The sequence below is a fragment of the Alligator sinensis genome, unplaced genomic scaffold (assembly GCF_000455745.1).
Source record: "Alligator sinensis unplaced genomic scaffold, ASM45574v1 scaffold170_1, whole genome shotgun sequence".
Lineage (NCBI taxonomy): Eukaryota > Metazoa > Chordata > Crocodylia > Alligatoridae > Alligator > Alligator sinensis.
In genome coordinates this window covers 1,738,425-1,754,792 of record NW_005841863.1, presented here as the reverse complement: position 1 = coordinate 1,754,792, position 16,368 = coordinate 1,738,425, and the positions used below count along the sequence as shown (strand labels likewise).

At 39.4% G+C, this 16,368-nt stretch overlaps 1 protein-coding gene across 2 annotated transcripts in view; it reads right to left on the bottom strand.

Moving 5' to 3' along the window:
- The window catches only part of ZNF536 (zinc finger protein 536), a 458,794-nt gene that overhangs the window by 303,827 nt on the left and 138,599 nt on the right, over nucleotides 1-16,368 (bottom strand). Inside the window, exon 7 of one of the 2 annotated variants that reach the window (XR_003096432.1) lies at nucleotides 1,853-1,977. The exons of the other annotated variant lie outside the window; for it this stretch is intronic. The gene's annotated coding sequence lies outside the window, so the exon portion shown is untranslated. Of the gene's footprint in view, nucleotides 1-1,852; nucleotides 1,978-16,368 lie in introns of those variants that run through there. 2 annotated transcript variants of the gene reach the window in all.

The following is a 16,368-nucleotide window of genomic DNA, read 5'->3' as shown; positions in this document are numbered from 1 at the left end:
CTGATTTCAAGATCTACCTTAGACCAAAACTGCAATTAAACTTGGCAACAATCATTCTCACTCCCATTTGTGTGCATGGGAAAATTACTGCACAGTTTATTTTAATTGATAGTGCCTTTACGTTAGAGAGGATAAAATCTGGAATACCTTGGGCAGGACTGAAGGGAGAGAGGCTAAGTTAGTGTGTGACCTATAAAGACCTGATTTCAAGATCTACCTTAGACCAAAACTGCAATTAAACTTGGCAACAATCATTCTCACTCCCATTTGTGTGCATGGGAAAATTACTGCACAGTTTATTTTAATTGATAGTGCCTTTACGTTAGAGAGGATAAAATCTGGAATACCTTGGGCAGGACTGAAGGGAGAGAGGCTGGAGGGGTGGAGGAAGTCCAGAACAGGTTAGGGTTGAATTGGCAAAGCTATGCAAGTCCATGCCCACACTACTGTAATCAGTGGTACATGACACAGATTGGTTTGTACCAGTTTCTGACTTTCATAAGCAAAAAAAGAAAAAGAAAGATTTCATTCAGGAGGAAAAAGACACCTGCTCTTTGAGCTGACAGCGGGTGGCAATTACCTCAAGCCCTGGATTATATCTTCTCTTATCCATAGAGGCACTATTATGGATTGATATTGCAGACCCAGAGAATTGGCCCCAGGACATGCACTGCATTTGTATAATGTTAGAGCAGGTAGTCTGATAGGGAAAGGGAATCCTCCAAATGAAATGGTAGGTACTCAATGATTTTGCCAGTGGAAATTAACACCGCAAATTGGCACATAATACATGCGATTTTTAAAGGAGGCAGAGTAAAAACGGACTCATGTTTATTTGCCCAGTTTCTCTCCACATAAAACCGTTCCCCTTTCATTCCCCTACTTTAACTTCCTCCTTTACTTACCTGCTAGACCTGAGTTCAAGGTTCTATGTTTTTCTCTGTATACAAAAGGTGGAGTCACCAATAGTTCCAGTAATTTAAGAAATGCTGCTCACTTCAGTACTTTATATTTTAACTGTCACAACCCAAAGGGTGTGATTTTTGTTTTTGTGTGCTTCGGCACTGCTAAATTGTCCCCGCTAAATTGCAGCTTCTTTGCACGGTGGAGTTTTCTGCTGCAAAAGAGAACCCCGGTGCAAGGGAGAATTTCCCGTCAATTTGAAGCTTTCTTTGCAGGGTGCGTTTCTTTGTTGCAGCACAGAAATGCTCGCTGCAAAGAGTTCCTGCCATTTGTATGCTAATTCGAGTCCCATTATTGGCCAGTTCTAAATTATTCACATGGGGCGGTTAGTGATGGTCTTGCTAGCCGTATAAGAGGCTTGAGTGGTTTCCGCCCAAGTTGGAGGACTCCACGAACAAGGGAGGAGGAGACTTCATGCTGTGTGAAGATCTCTAAGCGCTGCGGATCCTTACAGACCCAGCGCATTTAAAGCAGGCAACAGAGGTCTGATCAACCTCTAGCCTCTCCCCATCGCCGAGCGCAATCCAGACGTATCCCTTCCCACGTGCAAAAGAACTGGACCCACGGAGCCTAGCAAACTTTGTATGAATGAGTGAGCAGAAGGACCCACGGAGCCTAGCAAACTTTGTGTGAGTTTATTCAGAGCTCTTCCGGACGAGTACTTTCTTCGGCTGACACGACAGGTTCGCGTGTTCAGAGCCTTCAGCCGGATTGGGCTAGAGTTCACGAGTCAAGAACTCTTGTCCGCCTCTCTTCTTTCCTGTCTGTAACCGCAACTTAAGCAAGTTTTCCAGCCTACACCACTGCCATCTCGGTGTAAGTAAACAATCTTTTAAACTACTGCTACGCGTCTGTGCCTAATTCCAGCTCGAAGGCCTTCCCTCTCCGCCCCGGCGTGCCCGGGCTGCTGGCCACAGCCCGCGTGCAGCGCGAAAAGGGCTCGGGTCGCTCCCGGCCCGCACATCAACGAGGCCTTCAGCTGGAGTGGCAGAAAACAGAACCAAGAATTCAGACCTAGGGAAGTAAAAAGGGTTTGTAATTAATCTATACAGAGAAACTAAGTGAAAGAAATTTTATTCTCCTTGAAGTATCTTTCATTACATTCTTCTTCCTAAATTGAGAGGTGCTGTAATGTAACTTAAGATGATGGGGATTCAACAGACCCAAGTATTGGGTTTGTCCATAGTGCATGACTCTAGAAAGTATAGTGATAAAAATGACTTTTTGTTCCCTTAATGCCACACCTACCCTCAATTCTGAGCCCAGCCATTTACAGGCCCAAGAAGTCCAAAAAATTTCTATAGCTGGACACGTTCTAGCCACACCATGTTCTCTAAATTCCTGCAAGTTACACTGGAAGGAATTCTCAGTGGGATACTTAGTAGGGATGTGCGAAGCATGCCCTATTCATTTTGGATTTAGATTTGGCCTGAATCAGGGACAGTGATTCAATTAGTTGATTTGGATCACTGTCCCTGATTTGATTCATCCAAATCCAAATCTGAAGATTCGATGCCGATTTGGAGAACCAGCAATTCGGACACAAACACAGCTTTAAAAGTTTTTTCTACATACTTTGAGGTAGCAGGCATGGCTTGTGATCGCTGTGATGGTGGGGCACATGGAGTGTCTGACAGGAGTGTGAGGGGCCGTCCACGTGCTTGGCAGCGAACCCAGAAATGGACCAGAAGTACTTCTGGTCCTTTTCCAGGTCTGCCAGGGAGTACGCAGGGGGCCCACCTGAACCACATACCCCCAGCTCAGCGATTGGCCACAGGGGGATCCCAGGTCCCCCCCCCCGCCAGGCCCAGGAGGCACCAGTTGCTGAGCTGGGGGGGGCCCCCCCCTCCCCCCCAGCATGCTCCCTGGAGGACCCAGAAGTGCTTCTGGTCCACTTCCGGGTGGTCCACTTCCGAGCACAGTGGGGAACTCCCCCACCCCGTGCTTCTGTGGGACACCCCATGTGCCCTAGCATCACAGCATTCATGAGCCCCTGCTACCTAGACGTATGTAGAAAAAACATTTAAAGCTGTCTCTATGCCCGAACCTCCAAATCTTTCTGAATCTCTCTGACTCAATTTGGAGGGTTCCAGTTCAATTCGGAGAGATTAAAGGGTCCTCTGACTCGATTCGGATTCAGAGATTCAGCCACCAAATCAGGCCAAATCTCTGGCAAATCAAATCAGGGACTGAAGCTTCACACAGCCCTAATAGTTAGACCAATTTCAGGTATAGCTGGAGGGAGGACAAAGCATTTTGCAAGACTAGGATCAGCTCATCAGAGGATCCACACAATTTTCTCTTTCCACCATCCTCCAGCCTTCAAAAAAAAAGCTGTATCCCCCTCTGCCTGCAATACTATATCATTAAAAAAGGAAGAAAAAGAAATGCTCCAAGCTAGCTAGCAGTCCAAATGGGGCTGCAAAGCCAAGCAAAGGGTCTGGTTACATAGATGTATCCAAAGGAGCTGGTACTCCTCACAGATCCCGGTTATATTTTGTCTAGACATAGCCCCAGAATTCACTCCATGTTGTTAGGGTGTGAGTTCCTTGTGTTTAGGGAGATCATGAAAACAAAACTATGAAGATAGGCTTATGGCATTCATTGATGCAGCTGGATCTCCACCTGCAACCAGCAGGTTGCTCTTTGCAAAAGGAGCTGAGATATAAATCAGGGAGGTCAATAGGTAATTTATTCTCAGCATTTTAGGGCCCCTTTCTATACCCCCACACTCTTGAAAATGGTCTTTATTCATATAAGGAATCCCACTGTACTTGCATAAATAGTGTTTTGCAGGATTGGGCTCTAAAGCCTAGATTCTCTTTGCAAACAGATAAATATTTGTGTATCAGTATTCCGTGACTGTCTACCCAAATATTATCTGTGTGCATACAGTACAGAATGCATTTTGCCAGTAAGGGTTTGTTTTGCCAGTTGCTGGATCCACAGTAAACTGCATCCCTGCCTTCCTTTCCTATCTCTTATTAGGCCACAAAAGAAAAAAGCATAGTCTGCTCTGATATTAAGAGTAAATAAGTGATGCATGGGGACTTCATAATATTACCAAGCACTTATACAGCACTTTATACTTTCAAAGTGTTGTACAAACATTAACTAATTAATCTTCACAACAACCTGCAAGGTATGTAAGTATTAGTCTCCAAATTAGGGCCAAATTTGCTGCTTGCGTAAGCAACTCTGTAGACTTCTGAGCTACAACCACTTCTATCACCAGTAAATTTGGCCCTAGAAAACAGAGAGGTAACTAAGGATGTTAAGACACGCCACAAGTCACTGACAGAGCTGAGACTAGAATTCAAAAGATCTTGACTCTCTCTTGTTCTCATCCCTCCACGGAGGCCCTGTTAATTTAACTATGCAATTCCTGTGCACATTAACAAAACTTGTGCAGTTAGATTGCATTGATAAGTTATTCCTAAATTTATTTTAAGAGATTGATTTCAAAGTAAATTCCAACAAAAGAAGAATAGTATTTTCTTCCACTGCCAAACCAAAATCTTATTCCATATATTATAACTGTATTGTATGTTCATGTGTGTATGTATGTAGAAATATATTTATTTATCCTGTTTGACTTCCAGCACCTTCAATCAGGGCCCTAATTAGAAAAAGGTCAAAAACACATACAGTGTGAGCTATATTCCAATGTACAGGAATAAAAAGAGTCTATTAAGAGACATTTTATACAACTTGCACAGTATGTGCATTAATTACTAATAGATTTATCCAAGCTTTAAAGAAAAGAGTTAAAGGGAAAAGGATGGTGTAGATCACAAAACAATAACTATATAGCAAGGGTTTGAAAGGGTGGTGTGTACACTAAAAGGTTAAAAACAAGGCATAGATGAAGCTAAATTACTCATCAGCCAAAAAAGCAGTTCCAAATCAGGCTTTGTAATATAGTGTAGAATATTCAGTGCAGATGGGATAGGGCTTAATGAAGTTAGAGCACAAAGAAAGAGGGAGAAATCATCCCTAGTTGGTAAATGCAAACGTGTGGGATGCACAGAGAGAGAATCCAGCCAGTGTCAAAAGGAACACAATTTTTATGACAGAAATTGTAACAAATATGCAGAAAAAATAACAAATAGCCAGAAGAATGAGTGGCAATTTTAAATCATGATGGTAGTTAATGACAGGCTTAGCAGGTTCAGGAACTCCATGCAGCACTGAAATGAGAGGCTCCTGCCTACCTTCTGGTATATTCTTTTTATCAAACTCCTCAATCCCCAAGTAACAGCCTAGCACTCTTCTCTACCCTTGCTCTCAAATAAACCCCATTTTTTCTTTTTACCAGCAATAGTCCCAGACGAGACTTCAGAGAAAACACTGGCCTCCAGCACTCAAAATACTCAAGAGTTAAGTCTGGCATTTTTAGAATACCTGCGGGTAGTCTGGCGAATCAAGTATCCCACATTCACCCATCTCTAATGATGATTATTATGCACCAACAGCTGTCTACAGTTCAATGGATGAGGATCTAATTGATCTCATTATCTCCCCCTATATAAAGTGAAGTGTGTGCTCACTCTGTGGGTCTATGGATTCTAGGCTGATGAAGGACCTTGTGCAGAAGACCTGGAAATAGAAAATTCAGTACTGCTAGTTTGTTTTCAGCTGATCCAAATTCATAGAAACAAACATTTTGTAATGTACTGTGTAGCCATTACAATGTGGCTTTTGTCTTGCCAGTTTAATACTGAATAGCTTAGATATCATTCATATGAATATTAATTTTGTAATAAAAAGCAAGAGATTGGTGTATTAGTTATGCATTCTTTTGTTACTCTTAGTCTTTAATTATTATTATTAATGCTATTATGTCCAATTTCCCCTCACCTCACTCACCCTGACAGCCTCCACTGCAGTGCCCTATCTCAGGCAGTTAGCTCCTTCTGGAGCCAACAACAATGTTACTCAATTAACCCTCTGGCAGGGTATGCTACAGTATATAAATGGTGTTGCTTCCTTCCCTCCAAGTCTGTGTACATCATTTCTGTCATGCTTTCTACTGTACGGCCAGGGATACAAATCACCTTCCTAAACTTGGGTTGCCTATATCACAGTGCCAGATATTGCTGTCTCTTCACTGGGCCTGTATGTTGTTCTCAGTGTGTCATTCTTAGCTGAAATATTTATGGTTATGCATATGTGCACATAAGAAACACATATGCATGTTTGATTTCAAAAGTTACAGTACAGAAAGGAGAGAGAAAAGCTATAGAAACAACAGGATTCTCCTGATTCTCCCTTCACTTTCTGTGGTGTAAATATACTGATTTCATTAAAATTATACTTAATTTACACCAGTATGAAAGAAGAAACTGGCCCTGTAATAAAACACTCAGGTTGTTTTTAGTTTGCCTCTAATCATAAAGATTATTTCATTGTCACTGTGCAAAAGATGCAATGAAAAATACCTATTCCTTACAGCTATGCTTCTACCAAGTCTCTCTTGTTTTTTAAAAAAATACTTCTGTTCATTTGCTAGTCTACAAGAGATATATTTTTAACATAAAAACACTATATTTAATTGGTTATGGATCTCAGTTCTTTTAGCACTACTGGAAATCACACAAAAGCACATTAGTACAGAGCAATTAGTGCAATGGCAGTAAACAACTAAGGCACTATTAAGCTGTGGGTGATTAAATAGTATTACTTCTTTATTTTTTATGATATTAGACTTAAAAATGGCATAGATTTTAAACATATATTCCCATTAACATTACTATATAATATGAATAGCAGGTGTCTTCAACTTTTTCTTAAGGTAGAATGTATCCAGAGCACTTCAGTTTATAGAAAGCGGCTCTTTTTTATGGGAGATCTGTTTCTTTATACAGTATATGTTGCTCTATTTCTTATCTCAATACACCGGGACTCTTAAACAGTAATATTATTTAATTGGAGTTATGGAGTCATACACTGTTCCTTCAAAAAATAATACTCATAGCTCTAACAATACAGAACAAAGAGCTACAAAACTCCCAAAATAATATGCAATTATTTATATTTGTGCAAAGAACAAATTGGGCACTATTTGACAAATTTACTACAATGGGAAATAACAAACATTACGATAAGTTAGCCTGAATGGCAGTAACCTTCAGGCAACATAAAAGGCAAGAATATGACCCAAGGACAGAGCCCTTGTGGTATACCTTTTTAATCTGCCTAGCCCTCACAATCTCTCTGGACTCTGTACTTGTTTATAGATCATCCTCATGGTCTGGCACATCTTTTCCTCGGCATCTGATTAAGTTAACAATGTGCTGCTATTTGCATGCAGATTTGCCAGGCCTTTCTCTACAGCTGCTCCCAAAGACTTGGTCTTTCTCTGTAATGTGATAGCACAGCAGTCAGTAAATGCAATCTTTGTCAAACCCAGGTGTGCTCTTGATTTGGTTCTCATTCGTTCCAAGCAATTTTTCTTTCTGTAGCATTTATAAGGCTCTATTATAGTATAGCCACATCTGGAGCTAAAATTCTTCTATTAATTATATACTTTTACCACTATGAAGAAAAATTCAGAGATACTAGCATTTTTTGTTGTTGTTCTTACTCTTCATTGACAGGCAGTATTTTATATTTGCTCCTTTTTTATTATTATTAAGTGCCATTCCTGATTCATATTTCCATAACATAAAAAATAATAATATAAACTCAAAATAATATAAAATCCTTTAAAATACTTTAATAAAATTATTACATTAAATGCTTTGTGTACCTTGTTATACTTTGCATATAAATAAAAGATTATAATTATATCTATCTAACTGCCCCATTAAAGAGTTATAGTGTTACTTGAGTAAAAAGGAGAGGCTTTTTTTTCCTCCCTAAAGTTACTTGGTTCCCTAGTGGACACTAGTTCACATCACAGAATCACCAAACAATTTGTTCCCTCCACAGTCAAAAACCAGCGCCAAATTTGATCAGCATGGTGACTTAAATGCTGTATTTTCTTTGTGCAATGAGGGTAATTTTTCAAGATCAAGTTTGAAGTAGATTAGTGTAGAAATATGAGCTAAGCCTTCACTCTTATCATCTGAGTATGGATAAAGGATGTATTCACCCAAGAGCACTGCAAGTTATTTCCTAAGAAATTTTTTTCTGTGTCTTTTTTTCAAACACAGAATCATCACAATGAAGTAATAAATGGAGGCTGGCAAACAGCTCTGACAACTGAATATCCACTGTGTAAATGTATGCCTAAGAGAAAATACTAGAAATCATATTTCTTAATTCAAAGTCTAATTTATGATCCAAAAAGTAAACTTCCTTCCTTGGTAAATACTTCCAAGAAGAAGGGGTCAGTGTGCTTATAGATTTTAGGCGTGCTTTGGAGAAATACAAGTCAGCTCATGGTGTGAATGACTTCCCATCAGATCAAAATCTCCTTCACGCAACCAACCCCACTCAACCAGTGATCAAGTACGTTTGACATGGACACAGATGGGTAGGAACCTGGCTTTGCTGAAAACTCTCCAAGAAGTATATTAAAATGACAAAGTTTTCACTTTTTTTTCTTATTTCTCTTGATTTTTGTTATATGATGATAAGAAAAAAAAAGAAACGGTTTGTGCCCATGCAGCAGCCTTTACTAAAGCATTGTAGGTAATAGTCTAAACTTCTTTTTCCAAATATGCCTCCTTTTTTAATTTCTAGGCTTTGATGAATTAGCTTTCACTATGAAAACATACATAATATACTTCTACGGTTCTGTATGGAAGTCTTTTTTAACATTCTATTTAGGAATAAGTTTGTATTTTAAATGGTTTATTTATAGTACATTTACTCTATCTGAATCATCTTTCAGATGATTAGTTTGCCCCTAAAATATACTCCTATGCACAAAAGAAAAAAAAAAAAGAATGAAACTAAGACAGAAGCTGTGTAACTAGATTACATCACAGGTTACAGTGGAAAAAAATAAGAGAAGAGAAAATATATTTTGCTTCTATAGCATGCTATTTTAGTGGTGATGGTTTGACTTTTGGCCCACACACATATGCCAATGGCAAGGCTAACTCTAGGGACTAACAAAAAAGAATGTGTGTTCACAGCTGTACAGTACACCAATACAGATTACATGTTTTCAGTGTTGCGGCCACAACAGAATGCTAATTAACATACTGGAGTGATGAGAACGGCTGTAAGGGCCTTATTGTTCCATTATTTCATGCAGCCCAGCTGCCTTTGTTTATGTCACTTATCCTCTCGTGCCACAGGTTTTTACTCCAAAAATACTATCCCAATACAACGTTAATATTTAAAAAACAAAGAGGTGGCAGATTGTCATTTTTGTGTCAGTCTCAAACTGCAGAACTGTTAAGCTGTTCTGGTTCGGTATTTAGAAATAATTTAACAGCCATATTCAGACACTGCCTGCATTCTAACATAATGGCTGAATACTTGAACCAAGCAAATGCATAACTATCCTGACATCACTTATGAGATTTAGATTGGTCAGTTAATGGAAGTCTTTACCAGAATCAATACCATAACAGCTTCTTGAAATGAACGTGATTTTTTACACAGAGTGCTGCGAACAATAAGTACAGAAATACACTACCTTTGTATACAGCACAAAGGAACTAGGATTTGAAATTAAGAAGCAATTACATTTTTTTGCAAGTAACGTTACACTTGATTATTAAAAATAAACACATGCAAAATAAGTTCTTATTAATAAGTAGCTAGAGAATATTAATACTCAACAATCCTATTATGCTTTTTTTCAACTTTTTTGACTGCCGTTTACCTGCTAGCTTAGTTATCATGTTGCTATTAAGTATTAATATTGATCATTGTTGTCAACAATAGTTAAATATTGCAGTAAGTCACTTTTTATAAGAGATTTAGCCCCATTTGACTGCAAGTAATATTAGTTATGTCTCCTGCCCTGATTTTTTGTATAGATATTAAATTCTGTTAAATAATTATATTATTTGTAATACCATGGGATCTAGTACAACTAGGTATGGAGAGCCTTTTACACAATGCAGTCCCGGTCTGAAAAGCCAGACATCCAAAGCCCTAATTCTGCAAATACTCATGGCTATGAGTAGATTCACTCACATGAGTAGCCTGCTTATCCAGTGGGACAACGAAGTTTCTCACTTGTGTAAAAGTTTGTAGGACTGAATCTTAATTTGAACTAAGCTGCAACAAGTGAATTTAACAAACAAATAAAAGAAACTGGGGAGAGAAGATGAGGGGTTCTGTAACAAGAAAGTAGCTAGCTAAGTGCACAGCTACCTGGGTGGCAAAGTTTCTTCCTTTATTTATTTGGTATAAATTAAGGAAATCAAGTAATAATAAAGAAGTTGCCAGGCATATCACCCATAAGCTATAGTATGGTGTGTTAAATACCCAACATCCTAAAATAAACCTGGCTGGCAAAGAATCATAAATTTAGGAAAACTATTCCCAAAAAATCATATAATTTTCCTAATCAAAAACATTGTGTTGTTATAGTGAAGCACATTAAAATCCTGAAAACATCCCAGTGAGTGAACAAGCTATGGTTGCTTTTTAACGAGTTTAACTGGTAATCTTGGATAAATGTGGAACTGCTTGAAGTGTCTGTCTTATGTAAGGCAGTAATGAGAGGATTTAATGTTTTCTACAACCCGCACTGCTTGTAACAGTGAACATGCCACAGGTGTGTTACAATCTAATATATAGTAGTTTCTCAGCTATGACCATTCCCCTACTGTGGACACAACATAGATTTTTTTAATTGGATCCAGGAGCTAGCTAAATTACCCAGCTGCTCTGTGTTTAAGCCCCCAGCTAGTTTACATACCAATAATAATAAACTTTCTATAATAACAACTCAGCCTTTTAGAGTTGTTTTTCTTTTAAACTGAAAGTGGAGCACTTTTACAACTTAGTTCAGTGAAAAACTCTAGAATTTGTTCCCTCCAAAAAATTGCTGAGGAATTACTGATAAAATAATATTCAATTACTTGCATACATTCTTGTCATAGGAGGACCTGCTTATCTTATGGTACGGACAGACAATAATACCATAACTCATCCTTTTGTAATTCACTAGGGGGCTGGTTTCTTTTAAATGCATATTTACCAGGTCAAAGCAACATGCCCACACAATCACATACCAAGGCACTGATGGCAACAACTTGATAAACATTTGCATGCTACAGTCTCAGGTACTAACCAAAACTGATACTCATGGCCTGAATCTGCTTCCCACTAGATCATTCATTCATTTATTCATCCATTCAACCCTCCCCCCCTGCAATTGTTGAATGCATTGTAAATCATCTCTCTACATTCTCATACTAATACTTTAAAAATATTAGGTGTAATTCTGACATCACTGAAGTCAGTGATAAATCCCTCACTGACTTTAATGGGGCCAGGGTTTCCCCCATAGCGAGGAGTTTAAAGAAGCTGCCTTTCTGAAGTTTGCAAAGACTGTATTGAAAACTTCTTATACTTGAAGCTTACAATTATAGAAGTTAATAGCAACAAGGCCCAAAAGCACTAATTGTGCAATTACATAAACGGATACCTGTATACCAACCCCTCATGATGCATATGGGATTCTGTATGCAAGTCTGAAGGTAAGGATTTCATTAAACACGTACATGCACTTCACAAATATAGATATTTTTAAGCTAGCCCTTAAAAAAGAAAAAAAAAGCCCCTGTTCCCTCATTCCTACTCACAAAGAATGGGGCGTAACAATTTGGAATACCCTTCAGAGGCTAAATAGCCTACGTACAAATAGAGCCATCACAATGGACCAGGTCTTGCTTTCCCATAAAAAAGTTCTGAGGACAGGCCCTGGAGAAAGGGGATCTCCATTAGTATCCGTCTTGTGAAGATCCCTCTGATTGGGCCGTGGTTTCACTACAACAGATTAGTCTGCAATGTCTAAGACCTAACTATAGTTCCTCACAAGGGAAGCACACAGCAAGTCAGGATGATTTACACTCAGGTCCCCTGCTTCCATGCAAGCTCTGGCTCAGTGGGAGCCATGCACACATTTTATAAGGGAAGGTTCTAGAATAAAGGTAGTATAACCTTGGGCTGTATTAATTGTTCCTGGTATAATCCAAACTCAAGCTCTGCCCCCACCTCTTCTAACTTCCCTGCCCTTCCCAACCTCCATTTATTTTTTCCTTTAATTTTCATTCCTCAGTTAGGGCCATGGCCAGGGCCAGTTAGGGCCAGGGCCGGCTTCTGTTCTGCCAGTTAGGCATCTAAGTAGCACTTAGACATCTAAGCACAAAGTCACTTGCCATTCAGATGGATAACAGGTAGAAAAGGATCTAGTCCTTGGTGCTTAAGGCCATGTACAGACATTACACTTTTACTGATATAAGTGATCAAAAACTGGTGTATACCCATTACAAAACAGAAATTTGGCGCACACAGACTGCTTTAAAAATGGCAGAACCCCATCTAAGATTTGTATCCTCACACACAAAGGGCAAATGTGTGTTTTGTTCACTATCAATCTAAACTATGGCGCTTACAGAAAACTATATGACTTAGATTGCATCCATCTCCAGCTTTTTGATTGCCTGTACCTAGCCTGAGGGGCTTGTAAGAGATCTGCTTCCTGTCCCTAACAAGAGTTTCACAGAATTTCTGTATACGTAGCTAAGGCCTTAAAGGCACTGCTCTCTCAGTATCACCACTCCCCTCCCCAATATTGACCTCAGAGGGTATATAAAGGACTTCCATAGGGGTTTTGGAAAGGAGAATAATGTTATAGAATAGACTGGACCCACTTCCATGTGAGGGATACTAGAAAGCTAAATATCTAGGTTTGTTTCAGTTCCCAAGTATAAAAAGAATGGCTTTGCTAAGAGCTACCCAAAGCTTTCAACCCAAAGCCATGTAGGAGTCTGCCTTTTCTCACCCCCAAGTGAGAGATTGGGCAGGAGAATGGCTGCCATACCAGCTACTAGAAATTCAGTGGTTTCAGTTTCAGATTAGTTTCACGTAGGTGTTGGACTCCAGAACGCCTAAAATTCACGGAGGGATGAAAAGTCCGGGTGTTTAATGTGAAGTCATGAAAACAACATGACTGAGTATCACATGGTTCCAGTTCATTCACTGATGGTCACAACCATTTTCTTACTGGCCAAATGATTTTTTTCCACTGCTCACAACACCCTGAAACATGAACTTATAATTATCCAATGTAAAATGTTTTAAGGCTGGTAGTACAGCCACTGGGTCTTTTCAGTTCAGGAAGATAATATTGTCACTTAACTAAAATATTTTCAAAGTGCTTTCTGAGTTGGGATGATTTACAAATTGCCAAGCATGAGAATTTTACTTGATGCCTCAAATATGCTTATTAATCACCTAGCATTAGTATAAAACTGTTATTTAATGTGTATTAAACCTTCATTTGAAACACTTCGTTCCAAAAACCAATCATGCCATACTTATGGAGGCGGAACTTTATTTAAGGAATATCAACAAAATGATAAGAAATAATAATAATTATAGCAATAACTACATGGTATTTATATAGCACTTCATATGATACAAATACCAAAAAGATATTAACTAATTAGTGCTCACAATACCCATGTTGGGTAGAAAAGTATAATTAACCACATTCTACTGATGGGTTAGTAGACACTGTTTGAGGTTACTTAACTTACCTAGATGTACGTGGGATGAGAATCACCTCATGCAAATTATCCAAAGCCTTGCATAAAAAAGCCTAAACACAGTAGTCAAAAAGATTACTTTTCTACCCTGCTTTGAGGAGGTGAATGTGTGTCACAGAAAGAAGCAATGAGGACAGGTACGGAGTAGATTACTGAATCACACCTCTAAGTACCTTGCAGCTAGAAACCCTACATCGGGGGCAGGAGGGGAGTGGCCACCACTCTATAACACAGACAATTTAACATAACCTGATTATGTGAGCACTGCCCTTTTCTACAATGTCACCCCTAGGATAGTACAAGACTCACACTTGTACTAGACCAGGATTACTACACAGGTATGCCCAAATCTTAGTCAGATTCTCAAATCCATAGCCACTTTTCCCAGCAGCCCCAAGCATGCATCCAAGATTATAAAGATTCAAGAAAAAAATTAAAGATCTTCTATGGTTCAGCTACATTTCTTTTCCTGCTTGAGTAGGCTGTTTGTAGTCAAATATTGTGATCCACGTAACCTAATTAAGCAGGGTACCATCTATTCCAAAAGCGAATGTTACATACTATCAGGCAGAACCACTGCTCCATGAAAGGGAGAAAAGAATAGTGAAAACGTGTGTGACTGAAGTAAAAAAGTACAATTATTTATTCTTTATTAGTGACACGTCACTTTCTCAAGCAGTGGCATCAACAACAGGAACCTGATTTTCGGAGCTGCTAAACACCAGCCGCTTCCATTCACTTTAGCTGGACTTGGAGGTGCTCAGCAGCCCTGAAATGTCAGGAGCCAGCTAACATTGTCATGTGAAGTCCTGTAAAGTCAAAGAACACCTGATGGAGGACAGTGATGCATTTTAATTAAATAGAGACCAAATATGGGCAGTCAGAACATTCAAAGCCACTTACATCAGAGTAAAAGGAGCAATAATAATTAAAGGTTTGTTTAAAATTAATGTTCTCCAACGTTCAGTGGCCAGAGGGGAACAGCAAAGATGCTACTAGCCCCTAAACAGAACCTATGTCCTGTGACACCTCAACAAAAGTTTGATTTCAAAATAGAACTGAACAAAAACTCTGGGGGACAAACTTGTAAGCAGGACGGCCACAAATTAAACCTGGTACCCTAGCTGAGTGCCATTCCTATGGCCTTCCCCTCTCTGAGCTGCCTTCTGCTCCCTGTACTCCCTATTCTATCTGCCTCTACTCTACTTTCCGCTCCCTGCACTATCTGCTGCTGTTCTGCCTGTCCTCCCCTGACCTGATGCATGCCACAAAGAGGCTGCCCATGCCAATTGTGGCCCTCATGCCACAGGTTGGTTACTCCTGGTCTAAATCATTTCCTATATAAATTCATTCAAATTTTAAATGATTTTGCTTAAAGCTGCCACTTTCTTTTTTCAGTCAGTCTGTGAATATTCTGAGAAAGCAGCTTTTTCAGCATGAACACTGATGGAAAATGAACTCTGTACCTGAATATTTATCAACAAAAGATCCTGGAATTGTATACTGGATAGTAAATTTCAAATCTGGTAATTCATGATACAGTGGTTAATTTAGCAAGCTGGCAGTATTTGCAGGAAATATGCTACCCCTGTTAGCAGGTGCAGCTACAGCAGGGAAAAGGTTAAGTGGGCTCTACTGACTTGATGAATCAGGTAGTGTATTATCTCAATAGGATAAAGAGACTGGAATGACTGGAAAGAAATTCTAGTTCCATCAAAGTCAACAGGAGCTTTGCCATTGGCTTTAATGTGGCTAGAATTTCACCTGGAGGACCTAAGAATCAATCCTCAGGCAGGAACCCAGGAGCACCCAAAGTGGGCAAAAGGCTTGAGCTGATCCTTGTTAAATTGTTACTTTCCTTTGTTAATAAAGCTAAACCCCAAAGCAACGCCAAGATTTTGGTATTCCGGTAGAACATAAGTTAAGATACCAGCTACATATATCAGCTAGTGAAGAAACAAAAGCAATATCATGTGAATTCTGCAACCCACCAACATTGTGAATATTTACAACAAACTATTTGCAATGCAAACAATCAGCAGACCGAGCAATACTTGGAGATGATTGAAAATAAGTTCAAACAACAAAGAAACCAGAGAAAAAACCTATCTGTTCACAGAATGAGTTATTCCTCACCCTGTTATGTCTGGGGTATCTGAGGATCTTTGCTGTTGAAATTAATAAAATTTTTACCATGGAGTTTTATACAAAGGAGCATGCACCACTTAATAGGAGAAATGCACTCATCAATTAAAACAAATACTGGTCAAGTTTCTATTCCAAAAGAAGCCAGTCAAAAACCAGGGAAGATCCAGTCATACTTCCCTTTGACTTCTGCTCCACTGAAAGTTAAAAACCCCCACAAAAACCTGCCCAGTAGTGACAGCCCTATTTCTATTCACATAGATAGAGCTAAGGAAGTCAACTGATTACACAACAGATTATAATCTACACAATTTCTGCTAATCTTTTCACTCCATAGGTGATAACAACCCTTGATCCTCCTCTAATCAAACTAGCCTTCCTTCTGTCCTGTCTGTTCTCTGCTCACTCCCCCGCATGTCCGAAAGAAGTATGCTGCTACCTAGGAACCTGCACTGGGTGGCTTTGCGCCTAGGAGATTTTAACCCACAACAAATCTGGAAGGGAAGGGAAGGGAAGGGTCAGGGCGAAAAGCAGACTGAGCTGTGCAGTGGCACAGCACTCAGAGGCAGGA